This window comes from Protopterus annectens, chromosome 2.part0 (genome assembly GCF_019279795.1).
Source record: "Protopterus annectens isolate FY-2018-M chromosome 2.part0, PAN1.0, whole genome shotgun sequence".
Taxonomy (NCBI): Eukaryota; Metazoa; Chordata; order Ceratodontiformes; family Protopteridae; genus Protopterus; species Protopterus annectens.
The window spans coordinates 469,820,356-469,845,355 of record NC_056728.1 but is presented as its reverse complement, the minus strand read 5'-3'; positions in this window follow the sequence as shown (position 1 = coordinate 469,845,355).

Below are 25,000 nucleotides of genomic sequence, written 5' to 3'. Positions count from 1 at the left end.
TTTGAAACAGGGTTAGAGGAACTTCGGGTGGGCCTCATTCATAGGGGGTATTCTCACCATGAGATTAGTGAGGCATATCGGGGTATAAGCACTTTGAGAACTACTAGGGCCAAACCCTATTTCTCAGACACCAATGGTGATACAAACAAGGTCAGTCATGAGATAACTCCGTGTCATCCAACTATTGTGTTACCTTATAGTAATAACTTGAAGGTGGTGCAAGATGCCATCAAAAATAACTGGAACATCTTGGTAGCAGATGACAGAATAGCCAATATAGTGGGAAATACTCCAACTTTTACCTTTAGTAACATGAAATGTCTGAAACGACATTTATGTCACAGCTCTGCCAACAGTATTACCTACTCAAGAACAGGCTTTGAAAGGACAAAAAAATGTGGTCATTGTCCACAGTGTGCATACATAGATGAATCCCACTATTTTAGGCACCCTGACACTGGGCGCCTTTGGGCCATTAACCATGATAGTAATTGTGCCACCAAACATGTTGTATATGTTGCACACTGTACACAATGCTTCTCATTTTATATTGGGAAAACCAATAGATCCTTAAGGGAACGTATCCGAGATCATGGGTATTGTTTGAACAGGCAACAAGACTATAGTGCCTTGGCGAAACATACCATGCAAAAAGGGAACACACATATTTTTTTATACCAGGTTCTGCATGTACAACACGAAAGTAAGAGGCTTGGTGATATAGTGAACTTAACTGAGCAAACAGAGTTACAATGGATCTGTAGATTAGCTGCACACAGGGGCAGGGGTTTAAATGAAATTTTGTCTATTAAACCCCACCTCAAAGGTCGAAGAATACGATAGTTACATTTCTTGGTTTGTCAAAGGCAATTTTAAAAGTATTTTGATGGATTTTTGATTGATCTATTATATTCATTAATTATTTTCAAAATATTCCAATTTTTATTGATTCTATGACAAGTATGGATATTAATGTTTTTATATACCTTTAGTATTTTCACATTTCATATTAAATATTACACATCACATATTACATATTCTCTTATACTTATATTTTCATGAAAGGTATGGATATTTGTATTTACTCATAATGTGTTTTATACATTACATGTCCATATATTTATATATTTATACATTTATATATTCATATTATATTTATAAATTTATGTATTCATATATTTATACATTTATATATTTATATGTTTTTCTGAACATTCTATCAAGTAATTGTTATTAATTGTTGATTTTATTATAATATTCGTTGGATTATTACAGGGCTTAAACATTTAAAGTGTTGAAATTAATGAATTGATACAGTAAAAGTCAGTAATATAGGGTAAACCAAGTAATGAATTGATCTTAATTAATCTATTAAATACGTAATCTGCTAGGAACAGATCCATTGGTTGTTGTTTTTAAATGTGTATTACATGTTTTATTTTTTAGGTTCATAGCCTAGTATGAACCTATGAACCTATCTGCCCAAGGGCATTTATAAGCCTAGCCCATAGTTATGTGGCTTTCGCCACCCCTTTAGTTTGAATAAAAACTATGCCTATCATTTTTCTGTGCCTCTGTCAAGCAGTGACACTGAAGTAATCCCTGGGGTATATCTGCGATCTCCCATCCATTGGTCAAGATTCCTCTTGAACAAGGCCAGCGAGGTGCTCTGCCTCACATGTACCGGGATTTTGTTCCACAGCATAGGGAGTCTCTGGGTGATGAATCTGTCCATCCAGCACGTTCTATTTATAACCGTGTCAAGGTTTAAGTCTCCCGCCCTTGTGGTTCTGAGGGATCTAGATTTTTTGAGGTGAAGCATATTCATCAAATCTGGGTTTGACATGGCCTTATATGTCAGGCACAGGTCACCTTTGAGCAAGCGGTATGAGACTGAATAAAGCTGGAGTTCTTTCAGTCGGGCAGCATAAGACATATTTTTGAGACCCTTTATCCTTTTGGTGAGGAACTTTTGGGGCCTTTCAAGCTGCATCAGGTGTCTGGTCAGATACATTCGAACGGGCATTGTACTCAATCATAGGTCTAATGAGTGATGAGTACAGGGGGACGATGACCTCCCTTGATCTAGATGTGAATCCCTTCATGATCAGGTGGGCGATATAGAAGGTTTTCCTAACTACTTTAGCAACATGAGTGTCAAACGAAGACTACTGTCAACTTGGGTCCCCAGATCCCTGATGACTTTTTCTGTGCTCAGTGGATTGTCACCTATATGGTAGCTAGGGGTAACCTTGTTTTTCCCTAAGGGTATGACTATGCATTTTTTGGCGTTTAACTTCAGGCCATGGCTCCGGCACCAGTTATCTGTTTCTGTGAGGCCCTTCTGGAGGATATCTGTGTCAGATGTGTTTTCGACTATGGCTTCAGTTTGCAGTCATCTGCAAACTTTGTCAGCCATAACCCTCCTGTGTTTGCTTGTACTTCAGAAAAGTAGATGCCGAACAAGAGTGGACCCAGGACTGAGCCCTGTGGGACACCACTTGTGACAGGCTTTGAGTCTGACATGGCTCCAGCAACTCTGACCCTGTGGGTTCTGTCGCTTAGCCAGTTTGCAACCCATCTTGTGATGTATGGGTTTACATTCAAGCTGATGAGTTTTTCGATGATACCTGAGTGGGGTATTGTGTGAAGGCCTTTGCCAGGTCGAGGTAGGCTGTATGGACTGCCTTTCCCTCATCAATGGCCTTGGTGACTGTCTCGAAAAAGTCAACCAAGTTTAAGAGGCAGGATCTGCCTTTGACAAAGCCAAACTGGGTTGGATCCAAAGTCTGCAAGTTCCCTATGTCTGTATTTATGAGTTCCATTATGATCCTCTCCATGGCTTTGCAGATAAGGCTTGTCAAGCTAATGGGGCGGTAATTTCCAGGGTCTGTGGAGGCACCGCCCTTATGAAGTGGGACCACAGTCGCGTCGCCACTCCTTGGGTACGTATCCTGAGGTGAGGCTAAGATTAAACAGCTGTCCTAACTGTGGGTTTAATTCCTCATTGAGTTCATGAAGCACACAGCCGGGGACACCATCCGGTCCCATGGATGCTGTGTTTTTTGCCTTAGTAAGGGCAGTTCTCACCTGGGCGTTGGAGCTGTTTGGGGTGCTACAATTCTCTGGAATAGATATCTCTCCTTTTGGGGAGGGGGAGTTTGCACTGAACCTGTCAGCCAGTATGTTAGCAATGTGTGTAGGTTCAGTAATTTTCACATCATTTTGAACTAATTCTGAGCATATCTGGGAGTTTCCTCCTAGGTTTCTAACATAGCTAAAGAAGGCCTTATGATTGTCTTTAGAGTCCTTGGCGATTTTTCTCTCAAAATTTGCCTTTGATGATTTTATGAGAGCTCTTAGTTTTTACTTATAATGATCAAAGGTGTCTTACCTTTCAAGGATTTTGCTCTATCTTGTAGTAGCTTCCTCCTTTTGTTGTAGAGCTTGTTTATGGCTGGGGTCCACCAGACTGGACGCTTGCCTTTGGTACAGAGAGTCTTAGTTTTGTTTGGGATTGCCTGATCCATGCAGTCCTGTAGGTGCTGGTAGAAGGCATTTGTAAGTGATTCAGCGGTTTGAGTAATGTTTACCACTGGCTCAGGGGCCTTAAAGGAGACCACACTAGTTTTAGAAGTGTGAAATCGGCTTTTGAGAAGTTTTTCACTGTGGTCTTTTTGTTTCAGGTGGGCGGGATGAGGACCTCCAGCGAGATTAGTTTATGATCTGATCTCACCAGTGAGGGGTATACTTCCGGTGTTGAACATTTTGATCCCATGTTCGTGATGATGAGATCAAGTATGTTTTCACCTCTTGTGGGGATGGTGACTAGTTGTTCCATGGCATTTGAGTTTATGAACTCCAGGAATCTTTGGGTTAGAGTGTTCGGGCTTGAGTAGTGTTCCCAGTCTATATTAGGGTAGTTGAAGTCACCTAGTATGATGGTGTTTGGAGATACATTTATCCCTCCAATGTTTTCAGGAAGGCCATGTGAGGTTCCTGAGTTTGAGAGGGTGGCCTGTAACATGCTACAAATTGCAGAGCAGTCTTGCCTATGGTTAATTGCACCTGGATGGTCTCCGATGCATCGTGCGTTGCCACCAACCTTGAGGTGTGGGTGTCCTTTATGAATATGGACACCCCCCCTCCTTTCTTGGTGTTGTCCAGATTTTGGGGCTGGAACGCATGATATGAGGTGAAACCTGTTAGTGCTGGGGTGCTCTCAGGAGCCTTGAACCAGGTTTCTGTCACAGCACAGACATCGATGTTCTCCATATTGAGAAGGGCCTCGAGTGCGTGCATCTTGAGATTGAGACTTCTGGCATTGAGCAGCATTACCCTTAGTTTTTTTTCCTTTTTGGTGTTCTAGGGTGGTAGGTTTAGAATTTGAGCCTTGCCTAAAAAGGCACTATGGGGTGGCAAGAGCCTTTGCCAATATCCGGAAGCCCAGGGTGACAGGTGCAAGCCGTCCCTTGAAGCAGCGTGGCTTGTCCAGCATGTCATCCCAGGCAGACAGACATTGGATCCCCTTTGAATGACACCAGAATTTAAGACAATTATTAAAGCTGATCATCTTATCACTGTATTGTGGCATCATTCTAGGTGAAGGTAGGATACTGCTCAAGGTCAGGGTCATACCTGCCTGGGCTACATAATCAGAGAGCTCCTCGGCGTCCCTTTTCATGTAGTCCAAGGAGGTGCGTCTCAGGTCGCTGACACCAGCGTGGACAATGACTGAGTCGTGCTTGTACCTGCTGTTGAGAGACCTGAGTGCTTGTGTTATGTGGCGGATTCTAGCGCCCGACAGGCAGCTTACTGTGACCTTCTCCTTACTCAGTCTGGTGAGCGGGACGTCAGTGTGTCTGACTATGGAATCACCAATGACAAGTGTGTCTGGCATTTTGTTTGGCCTTAAGGGCTGTGACTGTTTGACACTCTGACTGTGTGGTCTATGTGTTGCATGTGTTGGGTCGTGAGGTGGTAGTTGTTTGGGTGTCTGCTTTGGTGGCCTCTGCTGTTTTGGTAAATTTTTGATCAGAGCCTCCGAGTATGTCTTTGTGTGAGTATGTGTATGATTTGAAGTTGTGATGGTACCATGTGTGACTGGGTATGTATTGTGTGTGGTTACCTTCTCCTCCTGTCTGGTCTTGCCAGTCCTATGTTGAGAGAGCTCAGCCTCCAGTTTGGCCGTATAGTTGCATCTCTCGCATGTATTTGTGTTTTGTGGGAGAAGGAGAGGATTGTCTGTGTACATGAGGCAATTGTAACATTGCCTCAATATTCCCAGGTTCACCAGTTGAGCTGGAGAGGACACTAGCAACTGATCCCTCGACATACTAGAAGTAGTAGATAAAGAACTTTCAAAGGACTCCGGGGAAGTGGGTTTTAGGCTGGTGGGGTACTATCTATAATAAGAGTGCTTTATCAAGGTGCAAGTACTGTAGGAGTAAGTGCTAGGCTTTACAGATAGAGAATAGTCTACTTGGGAATCAAGTAGAGATGAACTTTTCAGTTATAGGATATGCTGGTTAGATCAGCAGTACAGTTTAGCGTGTTTTATAGCAGGGGCTGAAGGGAGCTAGGAATTGGCCCAAAACGACCAATGGACTACTAGTTTCTGGCTGAAACTTCACCAAATCGGACAAAAGGCCGCTCAGTGCTTCCCACTCCCACTGGTAAGCAAAGAAACTTCCCTCCTTCCTAATAAGGCAATGGATCAGTAACAGGAACTAAAAACAAAGCCCAGGGATCAGCAACTCTGAAACTGGACTACTCTAGTTCAGTAAAGTGGGAAAACAAGAGATTTTTTGTTTTATTACAGAGATAAGGAAAAAACAGACAGTAAATGCTATAAATGCTGTAAATCGGCTAGCACACTTTAGTGTGTAGCCTACAGAAACAATTTGCAACAATTAGTAACTTAAAGTGCAATAAACAGTGTAAAATGCAGAAATCACTTAAAGTAGCAGTAAAACAGGCGAAATGCAGTCGCTAGCTTAATAACAGTGGGAAAGCCACAAAAATACTTATATCTGGTAGAAAGTCACTCTTTTAGCTCTCTGCTGCTTGGATCACTCTGCAGGCCACCACGAGGATCTGTGCAGAGTTGGTACAAGCTGGAAAACGCGTGTTTAGCGTGTTTTATAGCAGGGGCTGAAAGGAGCTAGGAATTGGCCCAAAGCGACCAATAGACTACTAGTTTCTGGCTGAAACTTCACCAATTCGGACAAAAGGCTGCTCAGTGCTTCCCACTCCCACTGGTAAGCAAAGAAACTTCCCTCCTTCCTAATAAGGCAATGGATCAGTAACAGGAACTAAAAACAAAGCCCAGGGATCAGCAACTCTGAAACTGGACTACTCTAGTTCAGTAAGGTGGGAAAACAAGAGATTTTTTTTTTTTTTTTTTTACAGAGACAAGGAAAAGACAGACAGTAAATGCTATAAATGCTTTTAAGTGGCTAGCACACTTGAGTGTGTTAGCCTACAGGTAAAATTAAGCAACAAATAACTTTTTAAGAGTGCAAAACAGTTAATCAACACAAAAACAGTTTAAATAGAATGCAGAGCTGTATAAACAGGCTAAGATGCAGTCGCTAAGCAGTAAATATTCAAAAAGCCAGAAAAAATACTTAAATCAGTTAAAGCAAATACAGTTATAACAAATGCTCTGAAATATACTGTATATTTCCAATATGTTTGAGAAGGACAGTCAGAACACAAGAAGGTTCAGGCGAAAAAGAAAAAAAAAGTTTTGTTTTACTTTTTGAAAAGGTAAAAAGGAGGAACAGAAGGCCTTATCAAATGTTCTCTCTGTATTAAGAAGAATGAGCTAATGACACTAGACTGGGAGGTGTGTCACAGTAGGGGCGGGCAACTGCAAAGCCACCAAGTATAAGAGCAAGATACCAACATGGAGGGAGGGTGGGACAAAATAGCCTAAGACAACAAGCACTACAGATAAGTTTTTAAACAGATAAAGATTTCTGAAGATTCTGAATAGACAAAGTGCTTTATATATATTAAATTATAAAAACAGTAATCTGTTAAAATAATCAAAAGATACTTATATTTTGTAGCTCAGTTGCGGTCAAACAACTTCTCCAGCCTGCACCAAAGACCAGAACAACAACTTTTTTTTTTTTTTTTTTTTTTTTTTTACAAGAACACAATGAACCAGCCCCCACTAGCCAAGAGATAATTACACAGAGTAAATGTTTCAGTTTATACAATAGCCTAAGACAACAAGCACTACAGATAAGTTTTTAAACAGATAAAGATTTCTGAAGATTCTGAATAGACAAAGTGCTTTATATATATTAAATTATAAAAACAGTAATCTGTTAAAATAATCAAAAGATACTTATATTTTGTAGCTCAGTTGCGGTCAAACAACTTCTCCAGCCTGCACCAAAGACCAGAACAACAACTTTTTTTTTTTTTTTTTTTTTTTTACAAGAACACAATAGAACCAGCCCGCACTAGCCAAGAGATAATTACACAGAGTAAATGTTTCAGTTTATACAATAGCCTAAGACAACAAGCACTACAGATAAGTTTTTAAACAGATAAAGATTTCTGAAGATTCTGAATAGACAAAGTGCTTTATATATATTAAATTATAAAAACAGTAATCTGTTAAAATAATCAAAAGATACTTATATTTTGTAGCTCAGTTGCGGTCAAACAACTTCTCCAGCCTGCACCAAAGACCAGAACAACAACTTTTTTTTTTTTTTTTTTTTTTTTTTTTTTTTACAAGAACACAATGAACCAGCCCCCACTAGCCAAGAGATAATTACACAGAGTAAATGTTTCAGTTTATACAATAGCCTAAGACAACAAGCACTACAGATAAGTTTTTAAACAGATAAAGATTTCTGAAGATTCTGAATAGACAAAGTGCTTTATATATATATAATTATAAAAACAGTAATCTGTTAAAATAATCAAAAGATACTTATATTTTGTAGCTCAGTTGCGGTCAAACAACTTCTCCAGCCTGCGCTATTTAAATCATCTTGATATGTCTTATTTTTGTCTGATGAAGCGGAGTATGTCTCTCAGCGAAAGCGCTCACGTTCAATAAATATTTCCATTTCTTTGAACCGAAAGGTTTACTTTGCTACTTAATGTTTTTGCCTGAGAATTGGATCTAGCTATTTTGCATGGTTCGCCAACTGTTTTTTGATTGAATGAACTGAACCGTTATTGAAATACAGAGTATTTTTTGGAAGCCAGATACTCTGTTTTCTCCTTCAAACACGTTTTTTGCTCCGTGTCCTCTGGGTAATTTTTGTATTTTTTTCCTACATCTTAATTGGGTTGTTTCAATTAAATATATATATATATATATATATATATATATATATATATATATATAAAACATATGCCTATAACATGTAGTAGGGTCATACCTCAGGACCAATAGTCACAACCTCTTAGTGCAAGGGGATGTAATGTGAGCATTGAAGGTTTAAATGTAGAATGAAGTCACTTCTGATGCTGACATATACACCATCAGTTACTAACAGACATCATAAGATCACCATAATGAAGTACCGCAAAAATCATGCTAATGATCCTATGGAATACAGCAGAGATATGACCAATAAACGTGGACAGTCTGCCACAATCTGGTCAGTCCTAAGTTTTACACAGAAATGTATATATATATATATATATATATATATATATATATATATATATATATATATATATATATATATATATATATATATATATATATATATATGTGTGTGTGTGTATATATATATATATATATATATATATATATATATATAAATATATATATATGTATAAGTATATATATATATATATATATATGTATGTGTAGGGATATATACATTATATATATATATATAGGTTTATAGGTTCATAGGTTCGTACTAGGCTATCTGCCCTAGGGCATTTATAAGTCTAGCCAGAGTGTGTGTGGCTTTCACCACCCCTTAGGATGAGAATACTATGCCTATTTAAGGTTTAGTTTACTGTGCCTCTGTCTAGTAGTGACACAGAGATGACCCCCTGGGGTAAACCTATGATCTCCCATCCACTCATCAAGATTTCTCTTGAATAGAGTTAGTGAGGGGCTCTGCCTAACATGGATTGGGATTCTTTTCCAGAGTGTAGGGAGCCTCTGTGTTATGAATCTGTCCCTCCAGCACGTCCTATTTATTACTGTGTTGAGGTTTAAGTCTCTTTCTCTTGTGGCTCTGATGGATTTGGATTTTCTGAGGTGGAGCATGTCCATTAATTCCGGATTGGACATGGCCTTGTACGTCAGGCACAGGTCACCGCTGAGTAGGTGGTATGCGACTGAATAGAGCTGGAGTTTTTTCAGTCGGGCAGCATATGACATATGTTTAAGACCCTTTATACTCTTGGTGAGGAACTTTTGGGGTCTTTCCAACTGCTGCAGGTGTCGGGTATAGTTATACCCTTTGGGAAAAACAAGTAACCTCTCATTTGACACTCACATTGCCAAAGTGGTTAGGAAGAAATATGGGTTTACATTTAATCCCAAATGGGGCATTGTACTCAATCATTGGCCTGATAAGAGAAGAGTACAGGGGCACAATGACCTCTCTTGATCTAGAACTGTGAAACCCTTCATGATAAGGTGGACAGTATAGAAGGTCTTCCTAACCACTTTGGCAATGTGAGTGTCAAATGAGAGGTTACTGTCAACCTGGGTCCCTAGGTCCCTGATTACCTCTTCCATACTTAATGGATTACCACCTATGTGGTAATTTGTTGGTACCTTGTTTTTCCCAAAGGGTATAACTATACATTTTTTGGTATTCAGCTTAAGGCCATGGCTCTGGCACCAATTATCCATTTCTATGAGGCCTCTCTGAAGGATGTTTGTGTCCGTTGGAGTATCAATTATGGCACCCAGTTTGCAGTCATCTGCGAACTTTGTCAGCCACAATCCTCCTATGTTTGCCTGTACCTCGGAAAAATAAATGCCGAACAAGAGGGGCCCCAGGACTGAGCCCTGTGGGACACCACTTGTGACTGACATAGAGTCTGACATAGCTCCAGCAACTCTGACCCTGTGGGTTCTGTCCTTGAGCCAGTTTGCAACCCATCTCGTGACATATGGGTTTACATTTAAGCTGGAGAGTTTGTCTATGATGCCCGAGTGGGGTATTGTGTCAAAGGCTTTTGCAAGGTCAAAGTAGGCTGTGTGAACTGCCTTACCCTCATCAATGGCCTTAGTGACTGTTTCAAAAAAGTCGACCAAGTTCAAAAGGCAGGATCTGCCCTTGACAAAGCCAAATTGGGTAGGATCCAATGTCTATAGGTCCCCAATGTCTTTGTTTATGAGTTCCATAATGATCCTCTCCATAGCTTTGCAGACCAGGCTCATCAAGCTTATGGGGCGGTAATTTCCAGGGTCCATAGAAGCACCGCCTTTGTGAAGTGGGACCACTGTTGCCATACGCCACTCTTTGGGTACGTATCCTGTAGTAAGGCTAAGATTAAACAGCAGCCTTATGTGTGGGTTTAGTTCCTCTTGGAGTTCATGTAGCACACAGCCCGGGACACCGTCCAGTCCCATTGATGCTATGTTTTTAGCTTTAGAGAGGGCGGCTCTCACCTGGCCATCTGAGATGTTAGGGAGGCTACACTCTGCTGGGATAGTTATTTCTCCTTTTGGGGGGGGGAGAGAAATTTGCACTGAACCTGTCTGCCAGAATGTTGGCAATGTCAGTGGGTTCAGTGCATTTTGTGTCATTTTGGACTAACTCTGAGCATATCTGGGAGTTTCCACCCAGGTTTCTAACATAGCTAAAGAAGGCCTTGTGATTGTCTTTTGTGTCTTTTGCGATTTTTCTCTCAAAGTTGGCCTTGGATGATTTTATGAGTGATCGTAGTTTTTTGCTAGTACTGATCAGAGACGCCTTCCCTTTTAGGGGTTTTGCTCTGTCATGTATTAGCTTCCTCCTCCTGTTGTAAAGTTTGTTTATGGCTGGGTCCACCAGACCGGGCGCCTGCCTTTGGGGGAATGGGTCTTGGTTTTATTTGGGATTGCATGATCCATGCATTCTTGAAGGTGCTCGTAGAAGGCATTTGTAAAGGATTCAGCAGTGTGGGTTGTGGTTTCCACTGGCCCAGGGACCTTGAAGGATATCACTTCAGTCTTAAGAAGTGTGAAGTTGGCTTTTGAGAAGTTCTTCACTGTGGTCTTTTGTGCAGAGGGTGGGTGCGGGATGTGGATTTCCAGTGAGATTAATTTATGGTCTGATCTTACCAATGAGGGATATACTTCCGGTGTGGAGCATTTTGTCCCCATGTTTGTGATGATCAGATCTAGTATATTGTCTCCTCTTGTGGGAATGGTGACTAGTTGTTCCATCGCATTTGAGTTTATGAATTCTAGGAACCTTTGGGATAGGGTGTTTGGGCTTGAGTAATGTTCCCAGTCTATGTTTGGGTAGTTGAAGTCTCCCAATATGATGGTATTTGGAGAGACATTCATACTCTCCAGTGTCTTCAGGAAGGCTGTGTGGGGTTCCTTAGTTTGAGAGGGTGGTCTGTAGCATGCTACAAATTGTAAGGCAGTTTTGCCTATAGTTAGTTGCACCTGGATGGTCTCAGATGCTTTGTGCATTGCTACTAACCTGGAGGTGTGGGTATCTTTGATGAATATGGATACTCCCCCACCTTTTGTGGTTCGGTCCAAGTTTTGGGGCCGGAAAGCATGATATGAGGCAAAACCTGATAGTGCTGGGGTGCTCTCAGGAGCCTTGATCCAGGTTTCAGTCACTGCACAAACATCAATGTTTTCCATACTGAGGAGGGCTTTGAGGGCGTGCATCTTGAGGTTTAGACTTCTGGCATTGAGCAGCATTACCCTTATTTTTTTTCCACTTGTGTTTTCTAGGGAGGTAGGTTTGTCATTTGAGCCTTGCCTAAAAAAGGCACTATGGGGGTGGCAAGAGCCTTGGCCAATATCCGGAAGCCCAGGGGTGACAGGTGCAAGCCATCCCTTGCGAAGCAGCGTGGCTTGTCGAGCATGTCATCCCAAGCAGACAGACATTGGATCCCCTTAGAATGACACCAGTAATTTAGCCATTTGTTAAAACTGATCATTTTGTCTTTGTACTGTGGCATCATTCTTGGTGAGGGTAAGATGCTGCTCAGGGTCAGGGTCATACCGGCCTGGGCTACATAACCAGAGAGCTCCTCTATGTCTCTTTTCATGTAGTCTAGGGAGGTATGTCTCAGGTCGTTCACACCGGCATGTACAATGACTCAGTCATATTTGTACTTGCTGTGGAGTGACCTGAGTGCTTGTGTTATGTGGTGGATTCTAGCTCCCGACAGGCAGCTTACTGTGACCTTTTCCTTGTTCAGTCTGGTGAGCGGGACGTCAGTGTGTCTGACTATGGAGTCACCTATTACAAGTGTGTCTGGCATGTTGTTTGGCCTTAAGGGCTGTGACTGTTTAGCACACTGACTTTGTGAACTATGTGTTGCATGTGCTATGTCTTGAGGTGGCGGTTGCTTGGGTGTCTGCTTTGGAGGCCTCTGTTGTTTTGGTAGATTTTAATCACGGCCTCCAGTATGTTTTTGTGTGTTTATGTGTTTGGTTTGCAGTTGTGATAGTTCTATGTGAGACTGGGTTTGTGGTGTGGTTACTTTCTCCTCCTGACTGGTCTTGCCAGTACTGAATTGAGAGAGCTCAGCCTCCAGTTTGGCTATATATTTGCATCTCATATATTTGTATTTGTTGGGAGGAGGAGAGGGTTGTCTGTGTACATGAGGCAATTGTAACATTGCCTCAAGATTCCCAGATTCACCAGCTGAACAGGAGAGGACACCAGCAACTGACCCTTCGACATGCTAGAATAGTGAAAAAGATTGCTGTGTAACTGAGTCAGAAAGGATCTATAGGAAATGGGTACTCAAGGAATTTAGGTGAATGAAGTACTCTCTTTGTTTAAGAGTGCTTTACCTGTATAAAAAATGCTTTAGGAGCAAGTGCTGAGTTTTTCAGTTAGAGTATAGGCTGTTTAGATTGCAAGTAGAGCAGTTGTAAGGGAAAAATTGAAGAGTAGACTTTACGGAGCCAGAAATAGTTTAAACTTGATTAACTGGCACTGCCCGATGCTGCTCTATGAGCAACTTCACGCTAACTCACGCAAAAGCGCTAAAGCTCAAAATGGGCTTTATAGCAAGTGGTTGAAAAGAGCCAGGAATTGACCCAAAATGGCCAATAAACTACAAGTTGCTGATCTGGAACCAATCCTCTAGGGACAAATAGGTTGCTCAGTGCTCCCCACTCCCACTGGTGAACAAAGAAGCTTCCTCTTATCCAAATAAGGAAATGGATAGCACAGGAACTAAGACAAAGCCCAGAGATCAGCAAAATCTGAAGACTGGACTATTCTAGTTCAGAAAAGTGGGAAAACAAGGATATTTTTTTTTTTTTTTTTTTTTTACAGAGAAAGGAGAAAAAGATACAGTAGCAAACAGTAAATGCCATAAAATGGCTAGCACACTTGAGTGTGTTAGCCTAACAATTAAATTAAACAAAAATAAGTTTTCAAAGTGCTAACAGTTTAAAATCTACACAGATACAGTAAAAACAATATGCAGAGCTGTTTTTTAGGTGAAATGCAGTCGAGATGCAGTAATTAAAGCGAAAGCCAGAAAAAAATACTTATAAATCCAGGAAAGTCACTCTTTCACTCTCTGCTGCTTGTAGAACTCTGCAGGACACCACGTTAATGTTTTTATATACCTTTAGTATTTTCATATTTCATATTAAATATTACACATCACATATTACATATTCTCTTATACTTATATTTTCATGAATATATGTATATGATAGGTATGGATATTTGTATTTACTCATAATGTGTTTTATACATTACATGTCCATATATTTATATATTTATACATTTATATATTCATATTATATTTATAAATTTATGTATTCATATATTTATACATTTATATATTTATATGTTTTTCTGAACAATCTATCAAGTAATTGTTATTAATTGTTGATTTTATTATAGTATTCGTTGGATTATTACAGGGCTTAAACATTTAAAGTGTTGAAATTAATGAATTTGTACAGTAAAAGTCAGTAATATAGGGTAAACCAAGTAATGAATTGATCTTAATTAATCTATTAAATACGTAATCTGCTAGGAACAGATCCATTGGTTGTTGTTTTTAAATGTGTATCACATGTTTTATTTTTTAGCTATTTAAATCATCTTGATATGTCTTATTTTTGTCTGATGAAGCGGAGTATGTCTCTCCGCGAAAGCGCTCACGTTCAATAAATATTTCCATTTCTTTGAACCGAAAGGTTTACTTTGCTACTTAATGTTTTTGCCTGAGAATTGGATCTAGCTATTTTGCATGGTTCGCCAACTGTTTTTTGATTGAATGAACTGAACCATTATTGAAATACAGAGTATTTTTTGGAAGCCAGATACTCTGTTTTCTCCTTCAAACACGTTTTTTGCTCCGTGTCCTCTGGGTAATTTTTGTATTTTTTTCCTGCATCTTAATTGGGTTGTTTCAATTAAATATATATATATATATATATATATATATATATATATATATATATATATATATATATAAAACATATGCCTATAACATGTAGTGGGGTCATACCTCAGGACCAATAGTCACAACCTCTTAGTGCAAGGGGATGTAATGTGAGCATTGAAGGTTTAAATGTAGAATGTTGCTACAGTAACAGGGGTTGTTTTACATGTTGTGTGGGAAGTCACTTCTGATGCTGACATATACACCATCAGTTACTAACAGACATCATAAGATCAGCATAATGAAGTACCGCAAAAATCATGCTAATGATCCTATGGAATACAGCAGAGATATGACCAATAAACGTGGACAGTCTGCCACAATCTGGTCAGTCCTAAGTTTTACACAGAATGTATATATATATATATATATATATATATATATATATATATATATATATGTGTGTGTGTGTGTGTGTGTGTATGTGTGTGTGTATATATATATATATATATATATATATATATATATATATATATATATATATATATATATATATATATATATATATATATATATATATACATATATATACATACATATATATATATATATATATATATATATATATATATATATATATATATATATATATATATATGTATAAGTATATATATATATGTGTATGTCTATGGATATATACATTATATATATATATAGGTTCATAGGTTCATAGGTTCGTACTAGGCTATCTGCCCTAGGGCATTTATAAGCCTAGCCAGAGTGTGTGTGGCTTTCACCACCCCTTAGGATGAGAATACTATGCCCATTTAAGGTTTAGTTTACTGTGCCTCTGTCTAGTAGTGACACAGAGATGACCCCCGGGGTAAACCTACGATCTCCCATCCACTCATCAAGATTTCTCTTGAATAGAGTTAGTGAGGGGCTCTGCCTAACATGGATTGGGATTCTGTTCCAGAGTGTAGGGAGCCTCTGGGTTATGAATCTGTCCCTCCAGCACGTCCTATGTATTACTGTGCTGAGGTTTAAGTCTCTTTCTCTTGTGGCTCTGATGGATTTGGATTTTCTGAGGTGGAGCATGTCCATTAATTCTGGATTGGACATGGCCTTGTACGTCAGGCACAGGTCACCGCTGAGTAGGCGGTATGCGACTGAATAGAACTGGAGTTTTTTCAGTCGGGCAGCATATGACATATGTTTAAGACCCTTTATCCTCTTGGTGAGGAACTTTTGGGGTCTTTCCAACTGTTGCAGGTGTCGGGTATAGTTATACCCTTTGGGAAAAACAAGTAACCTCTCATTTGACACTCACATTGCCAAAGTGGTTAGGAAGAAATATGGGTTTACATTTAATCCCAAATGGGGCATTGTACTCAATTATTGGCCTGATAAGAGAAGAGTACAGGGGCACAATGACCTCTCTTGATCTAGATGTGAATCCCTTCATGATAAGGTGGACAATATAGAAGGTCTTCCTAACCACTTTGGCAATGTGAGTGTCAAATGAGAGGTTACTGTCAACCTGGGTCCCTAGGTCCCTGATTACCTCTTCCGTACTTAATGGATTACCACCTATGTGGTAATTTGTTGGTACCTTGTTTTTCCCAAAGGGTATAACTATACATTTTTTGGCATTCAGCTTAAGGCCATGGCTCTGGCACCAATTATCCATTTCTATGAGGCCTCTCTGAAGGATGTTTGTGTCCGCTGGAGTATCAATTATGGCGCCCAGTTTGCAGTCATCTGCGAACTTTGCCAGCCACAATCCTCCTATGTTTGCCTGTACCTCAGAAAAATCAATGCCGAACAAGAGGGGCCCCAGGACTGAGCCCTGTGGGACACCGCTTGTGACTGGCTTAGAGTCTGACATAGCTCCAGTAACTCTGACCCTGTGGGTTCTGTCCTTGAGCCAGTTTGCAACCCATCTCGTGACATATGGGTTTACATTTAAGCTGGAGAATTTGTCTATGATGCCCGAGTGGGGTATTGTGTCAAAGGCTTTTGCAAGGTCTAGGTAGGCTGTGTGAACTGCCTTACCCTCATCAATGGCCTTAGTGACTGTTTCAAAAAAGTCGACCAAGTTCAAATGGCAGGATCTGCCCTTGACAAAGCCAAATTGGGTAGGATCCAATGTCTATAGGTCCCCAATGTCTTTGTTTATGAGTTCCATAATGATCCTCTCCATAGCTTTGCAGACCAGGCTCGTCAAGCTTATGGGGCGGTAATTTCCAGGGTCCATAGAAGCACCGCCTTTGTGAAGTGGGACCACTGTTGCCATCGCCACTCTTTGGAGTGTATCCTGTAGTAAGGCTAAGATTAAACAGCAGCCTTATGTTTGGGTTTAGTTCCTCTTGGAGTTCATGCAGCACACAGCCGGGACACCGTCCAGTCCCATTGATGCTGTGTTTTTAGCTTTAGAGAGGGCTCTCACCTGGCCATCTGAGATGTTAGGGAGGCTACACTCTGCTGGGATAGTTATTTCTCCTTTTGGGGGGGGGGAGAAATTTGCACTGAAATTGTCTGCCAGAATGTTGGCAATGTCAGTGGGTTCAGTGTATTTTGTGTCATTTTGGACTAACTCTGAGCATATCTGGGAGTTTCCACCCAGGTTTCTAACATAGCTAAAGAAGGCCTTGTGATTGTCTTTTGTGTCTTTTGCGATTTTTCTCTCAAAGTTGGCCTTGGATGATTTTATGAGTGATCGTAGTTTTTTGCTAGTACTGATCAGAGATGCCTTCCCTTTTAGGGATTTTGCTCTGTCATGTAGTAGCTTCCTCCTTCTGTTGTAAAGTTTGTTTATGGCTGGGGTCCACCAGACCGGGCGCTTGCCTTTGGGGGAATGGGTCTTGGTTTTATTTGGGATTGCATGATCCATGCATTCTTGAAGGTGCCCGTAGAAGGCATTTGTAAAGGATTCAGCAGTGTGGGTTGTGGTTTCCACTGGCCCAGGGACCTTGAAGGATACCACTTCAGTCTTAAGAAGTGTGAAGTTGGCTTTTGAGAAGTTCTTCACTGTGGTCTTTTGTGCAGGGGGTGGGTGCGGGATGTGGATTTCCAGTGAGATTAATTTATGGTCTGATCTTACCAATGAGGGATATACTTCCGGTGTGGATCATTTTGACCCCATGTTTGTGATGATCAGATCTAGTATATTGTCTCCTCTTGTGGGAATGGTGACTAGTTGTTCCATCGCATTTGAGTTTATGAATTCTAGGAACCTTTGGGCTAGGGTGTTTGGGCTTGAGTAATGTTCCCAGTCTATGTTTGGGTAGTTGAAGTCTCCCAATATGATGGTATTTGGAGAGACATTCATACTCTCCAGTGTCTTCAGGAAGGCTGTGTGGAGTTCCTGAGTTAGAGAGGGTGGTCTGTAGCATGTTACAAATTGTAAGGCAGTTTTGCCTATAGTTAGTTGCACCTGGATGGTCTCAGATGCTTTGTGCGTTGCCACTAACCTGGAGGTGTGGGCATCTTTGATGAATATGGATACTCCCCCACCTTTTGTGGTTCGGTCCAAGTTTTGGGGCTGGAAAGCATGATATGAGGTAAAACCTGATAGTGCTGGGGTGCTCTCAGGAGCCTTGAACCAGGTTTCAGTCACTGCACAAACATCGATGTTCTCCATACTGAGGAGGGCTTTGAGGGCGTGCATCTTGAGGTTTAGACTTCTGGCATTGAGCAGCATTACCCTTATTTTTTTTCCACTTGTGTTTTCTAGGGAGGTAGGTTTGTCATTTGAGCCTTGCCTAAAAAAGGCACTATGGAGGTGGCAAGAGCCTTGGCCAATATCCGGAAGCCCAGGGGTGACAGGTGCAAGCCATCCCTTGTGAAGCAGCGTGGCTTGTCGAGCATGTCATCCCAAGCAGACAGACATTGGATCCCCTTAGAATGACACCAGTAATTTAGCCAATTGTTAAAACTGATCATTTTGTCTTTGTACTGTGGCATCATTCTTGGTGAGGGTAAGATGCTGCTCAGGGTCAGGGTTATACGGCCTGGGCTACATAACCAGAGAGCTCCTCTATGTCTCTTTTTATGTAGTCTAGGGAGGTATATCTCAGGTCGTTCACACAGGCATGTACAATGACTGAGTCATATTTGTACTTGCTGTGGAGTGACCTGAGTGCTTGTGTTATGTGGTGGATTCTAGCTCCCGACAGGCAGCTTACTGTGACCTTTTCCTTGTTCAGTCTGGTGAGCGGGACGTCAGTGTGTCTGACTATGGAGTCACCTATTACAAGTGTGTCTGGCATGTTGTTTGGCCTTAAGAGCTGTGACTGTTTAGCACACTGACTTTGTGTACTATGTGTTGCATGTGCTATGTCTTGAGGTGGCGGTTGCTTGGGTGTCTGCTTTGGAGGCCTCTGTTGTTTTGGTGGATTTTTAATCAGTGCCTCCGAGTATGTTTTTGTGTGTTTATGTGTTTGGTTTGCAGTTTTGATAGTTCTATGTGAGACTGGGTTTGTGGTGTGCATGGTTACCTTCTCCTCCTGACTGGTCTTGCCAGTACTGAATTGAGAGAGCTCAGCCTCCAGTTTGGCTATATATTTGCATCTCTCGCATATATTTGTATTTGTTGGGAGGAGGAGAGGGTTGTCTGTGTACATGAGGCAATTGTAACATTGCCTCAAGATTCCCAGATTCACCAGCTGAACAGGAGAGGACACCAGCAACTGACCCTTCGACATGCTAGAATAGTGAAAAAGATTGCTGTGTAACTGAGTCAGAAAGGATCTATAGGGAAATGGGTACTCAAGGGAATTTAGGTGAATGAAGTACTCTCTTTTGTTTAAGAGTGCTTTACCTGTATAAAAAATGCTTTAGGAGCAAGTGCTGAGTTTTTCAGTTAGAGTATAGGCTGTTTAGATTGCAAGTAGAGCAGTTGTAAGGGAAAAATTGAAGAGTAGACTTTACGGAGCCAGAAATAGTTTAAACTTGATTAACTGGCACTGCCCGATGCTGCTCTATGAGCAACTTCACGCTAACTCACGCAAAAGCGCGCTAAAGCGCTCAAAAATGGGCTTTATAGCAGGGGGTTGAAAAGAGCCAGGAATTGACCCAAAATGGCCAATAAACTACAAGTTGCTGATCTGGAACCAATCCTCTAGGGACAAATAGGTTGCTCAGTGCTCCCCACTCCCACTGGTGAACAAAGAAGCTTCCTCTTATCCAAATAAGGAAATGGATAGCACAGGAACTAAGACAAAGCCCAGAGATCAGCAAAATCTGAAGACTGGACTATTCTAGTTCAGAAAAGTGGGAAAACAAGGATATTTTTTTGTTTTTTTCTTTTTTTTTACAGAGAAAGGAGAAAAAGATACAGTAGCAAACAGTAAATGCTATAAAATGGCTAGCACACTTGAGTGTGTTAGCCTAACAATTAAATTAAACAAAAATAAGTTTTCAAAGTGCTAACAGTTTAAAATCTACACAGATACAGTAAAAACAATATGCAGAGCTGTTTTTTAGGCGAAATGCAGTCGAGATGCAGTAATTAAAGCGAAAGCCAGAAAAAAATACTTATAAATCCAGGAAAGTCACTCTTTCACTCTCTGCTGCTTGTAGAACTCTGCAGGACACCACGTTAATGTTTTTATATACCTTTAGTATTTTCATATTTCATATTAAATATTACACATCACATATTACATATTCTCTTATACTTATATTTTCATGAATACATGTATATGATAGGTATGGATATTTGTATTTACTCATAATGTGTTTTACATATATTTTATACATTACATGTCTATATATTTATATATTCATACATTTATATATTTATATTTTCATACATTTATATATTTATGTATTCATATATTCATATATTTATATGTTTTTCTGAATATTTTATTAAGTAATTGTTATTAATTTTTGATTTTATTATAGTATTTGTTGGATTATTACAGGGCTTAAACATTTAAAGTGTTGAAATTCATGAATTTATACAGTAAAAGTCAGTAATATAGGGTAAACCAAGCAATGAAATGATCTTAATTAATCTATTAAATACGTAATCTGCTAGGAACAGATCCATTGGTTGTTGTTTTTAAATGTGTATTACATGTTTTATTTTTTAGCTATTTAAACCATCTTGATATGTCTTATTTTTGTCTGATGAAGCGGAGTATGTCTCTCCGCGAAAGCCACGTTCAATAAATATTTCCATTTCTTTGAACCGAAAGGTTTACTTTGCTACTTAATGTTTTTGCCTGAGAATTGGATCTAGCTATTTTGCATGGTTCGCCAACTGTTTTTTGATTGAATGAACTGAACCATTATTGAAATACAGAGTATTTTTTGGAAGCCAGATACTCTGTTTTCTCCTTCAAACACGTTTTTTGCTCCGTGTCCTCTGGGTAATTTTGTATTTTTTTCCTGCATCTTAATTGGGTTGTTTCAATTAAATATATATATATATATATATATATATATATATATAAAACATATGCCTATAACATGTAGTGGGGTCATACCTCAGGACCAATAGTCACAACCTCTTAGTGCAAGGGGATGTAATGTGAGCATTGAAGGTTTAAATGTAGAATGTTGCTACAGTAACAGGGGTTGTTTTACATGTTGTGTGGGAAGTCACTTCTGATGCTGACATATACACCATCAGTTACTAACAGACATCATAAGATCAGCATAATGAAGTACCGCAAAAATCATGCTAATGATCCTATGGAATACAGCAGAGATATGACCAATAAACGTGGACAGTCTGCCACAATCTGTTCAGTCCTAATTTTTACACAGAATGTATATATATATATATTTATATATATATATATATATATATATATATGTGTGTGTGTGTGTGTGTGTGTGTGTGTGTATATATATATATATATATATATATATATATATATATATATATATATATATATATATATATATATATATGTATATATATGTATATATATATATATATATACATATATATACATATATATATATATATATATATGTGTGTGCATATATATATATATATATATATATATATATATATATATGTATAAGTATATATATATATGTGTATGTCTATGGATATATACATTATATATATATATAGGTTCATAGGTTCATAGGTTCGTACTAGGCTATCTGCCCTAGGGCATTTATAAGCCTAGCCAGAGTGTGTGTGGCTTTCACCACCCCTTAGGATGAGAATACTATGCCCATTTAAGGTTTAGTTTACTGTGCCTCTGTCTAGTAGTGACACAGAGATGAGCCCCGGGGTAAACCTACGATCTCCCATCCACTCATCAAGATTTCTCTTGAATAGAGTCAGTGAGGGCTCTGCCTAACATGGATTGGGATTCTGTTCCAGAGTGTAGGGAGCCTCTGGGTTATGAATCTGTCCCTCCAGCACGTCCTATGTATTACTGTGTTGAGGTTTAAGTCTCTTTCTCTTGTGGCTCTGATGGATTTGGATTTTCTGAGGTGGAGCATGTCCATTAATTCTGGATTGGACATGGCCTTGTACGTCAGGCACAGGTCACCGCTGAGTAGGCGGTATGCGACTGAATAGAACTGGAGTTTTTTCAGTCGGGCAGCATATGACATATGTTTAAGACCCTTTATCCTCTTGGTGAGGAACTTTTGGGGTCTTTCCAACTGTTGCAGGTGTCGGGTATAGTTATACCCTTTGGGAAAAACAAGTAACCTCTCATTTGACACTCACATTGCCAAAGTGGTTAGGAAGAAATATGGGTTTACATTTAATCCCAAATGGGGCATTGTACTCAATTATTGGCCTGATAAGAGAAGAGTACAGGGGCACAATGACCTCTCTTGATCTAGATGTGAATCCCTTCATGATAAGGTGGACAATATAGAAGGTCTTCCTAACCACTTTGGCAATGTGAGTGTCAAATGAGAGGTTACTGTCAACCTGGGTCCCTAGGTCCCTGATTACCTCTTCCAGATTTTAATGGATTACCACCTATGTGGTAATTTGTTGGTACCTTGTTTTTCCCAAAGGGTATAACTATACATTTTTTGGCATTCAGCTTAAGGCCATGGCTCTGGCACCAATTATCCATTTCTATGAGGCCTCTCTGAAGGATGTTTGTGTCCGCTGGAGTATCAATTATGGCGCCCAGTTTGCAGTCATCTGCGAACTTTGCCAGCCACAATCCTCCTATGTTTGCCTGTACCTCAGAAAAATCAATGCCGAACAAGAGGGACCCCAGGACTGAGCCCTGTGGGACACCGCCAGACTGGCTTAGAGTCTGACGTAGCTCCAGTAACTCTGACCCTGTGGGTTCTGTCCTTGAGCCAGTTTGCAACCCATCTCGTGACATATGGGTTTACATTTAAGCTGGAGAATTTGTCTATGATGCCCGAGTGGGGTATTGTGTCAAAGGCTTTTGCAAGGTCTAGGTAGGCTGTGTGAACTGCCTTACCCTCATCAATGGCCTTAGTGACTGTTTCAAAAAAGTCGACCAAGTTCAAATGGCAGGATCTGCCCTTGACAAAGCCAAATTGGGTAGGATCCAATGTCTATAGGTCCCCAATGTCTTTGTTTATGAGTTCCATAATGATCCTCTCCATAGCTTTGCAGACCAGGCTCGTCAAGCTTATGGGGCGGTAATTTCCAGGGTCCATAGAAGCACCGCCTTTGTGAAGTGGGACCACTGTTGCCATACGCCACTCTTTGGGTACGTATCCTGTAGTAAGGCTAAGATTAAACAGCAGCCTTATGTTTGGGTTTAGTTCCTCTTGGAGTTCATGCAGCACACAGCCCGGGACACCGTCCAGTCCCATTGATGCTGTGTTTTTAGCTTTAGAGAGGGCGGCTCTCACCTGGCCATCTGAGATGTTAGGGAGGCTACACTCTGCTGGGATAGTTATTTCTCCTTTTGGGGGGGAGGGGGAGGAGAAATTTGCACTGAACTTGTCTGCCAGAATGTTGGCAATGTCAGTGGGTTCAGTGCATTTTGTGTCATTTTGGACTAACTCTGAGCATATCTGGGAGTTTCCACCCAGGTTTCTAACATAGCTAAAGAAGGCCTTGTGATTGTCTTTTGTGTCTTTTGCGATTTTTCTCTCAAAGTTGGCCTTGGATGATTTTATGAGTGATCGTAGTTTTTTGCTAGTACTGATCAGAGATGCCTTCCCTTTTAGGGATTTTGCTCTGTCATGTAGTAGCTTCCTCCTTCTGTTGTAAAGTTTGTTTATGGCTGGGGTCCACCAGACCGGGCGCTTGCCTTTGGGGGAATGGGTCTTGGTTTTATTTGGGATTGCATGATCCATGCATTCTTGAAGGTGCCCGTAGAAGGCATTTGTAAAGGATTCAGCAGTGTGGGTTGTGGTTTCCACTGGCCCAGGGACCTTGAAGGATACCACTTCAGTCTTAAGAAGTGTGAAGTTGGCTTTTGAGAAGTTCTTCACTGTGGTCTTTTGTGCAGGGGGTGGGTGCGGGATGTGGATTTCCAGTGAGATTAATTTATGGTCTGATCTTACCAATGAGGGATATACTTCCGGTGTGGATCATTTTGACCCCATGTTTGTGATGATCAGATCTAGTATATTGTCTCCTCTTGTGGGAATGGTGACTAGTTGTTCCATCGCATTTGAGTTTATGAATTCTAGGAACCTTTGGGCTAGGGTGTTTGGGCTTGAGTAATGTTCCCAGTCTATGTTTGGGTAGTTGAAGTCTCCCAATATGATGGTATTTGGAGAGACATTCATACTCTCCAGTGTCTTCAGGAAGGCTGTGTGGAGTTCCTGAGTTAGAGAGGGTGGTCTGTAGCATGTTACAAATTGTAAGGCAGTTTTGCCTATAGTTAGTTGCACCTGGATGGTCTCAGATGCTTTGTGCGTTGCCACTAACCTGGAGGTGTGGGCATCTTTGATGAATATGGATACTCCCCCACCTTTTGTGGTTCGGTCCAAGTTTTGGGGCTGGAAAGCATGATATGAGGTAAAACCTGATAGTGCTGGGGTGCTCTCAGGAGCCTTGAACCAGGTTTCAGTCACTGCACAAACATCGATGTTCTCCATACTGAGGAGGGCTTTGAGGGCGTGCATCTTGAGGTTTAGACTTCTGGCATTGAGCAGCATTACCCTTATTTTTTTTCCACTTGTGTTTTCTAGGGAGGTAGGTTTGTCATTTGAGCCTTGCCTAAAAAAGGCACTATGGAGGTGGCAAGAGCCTTGGCCAATATCCGGAAGCCCAGGGGTGACAGGTGCAAGCCATCCCTTGTGAAGCAGCGTGGCTTGTCGAGCATGTCATCCCAAGCAGACAGACATTGGATCCCCTTAGAATGACACCAGTAATTTAGCCAATTGTTAAAACTGATCATTTTGTCTTTGTACTGTGGCATCATTCTTGGTGAGGGTAAGATGCTGCTCAGGGTCAGGGTTATACCGGCCTGGGCTACATAACCAGAGAGCTCCTCTATGTCTCTTTTTATGTAGTCTAGGG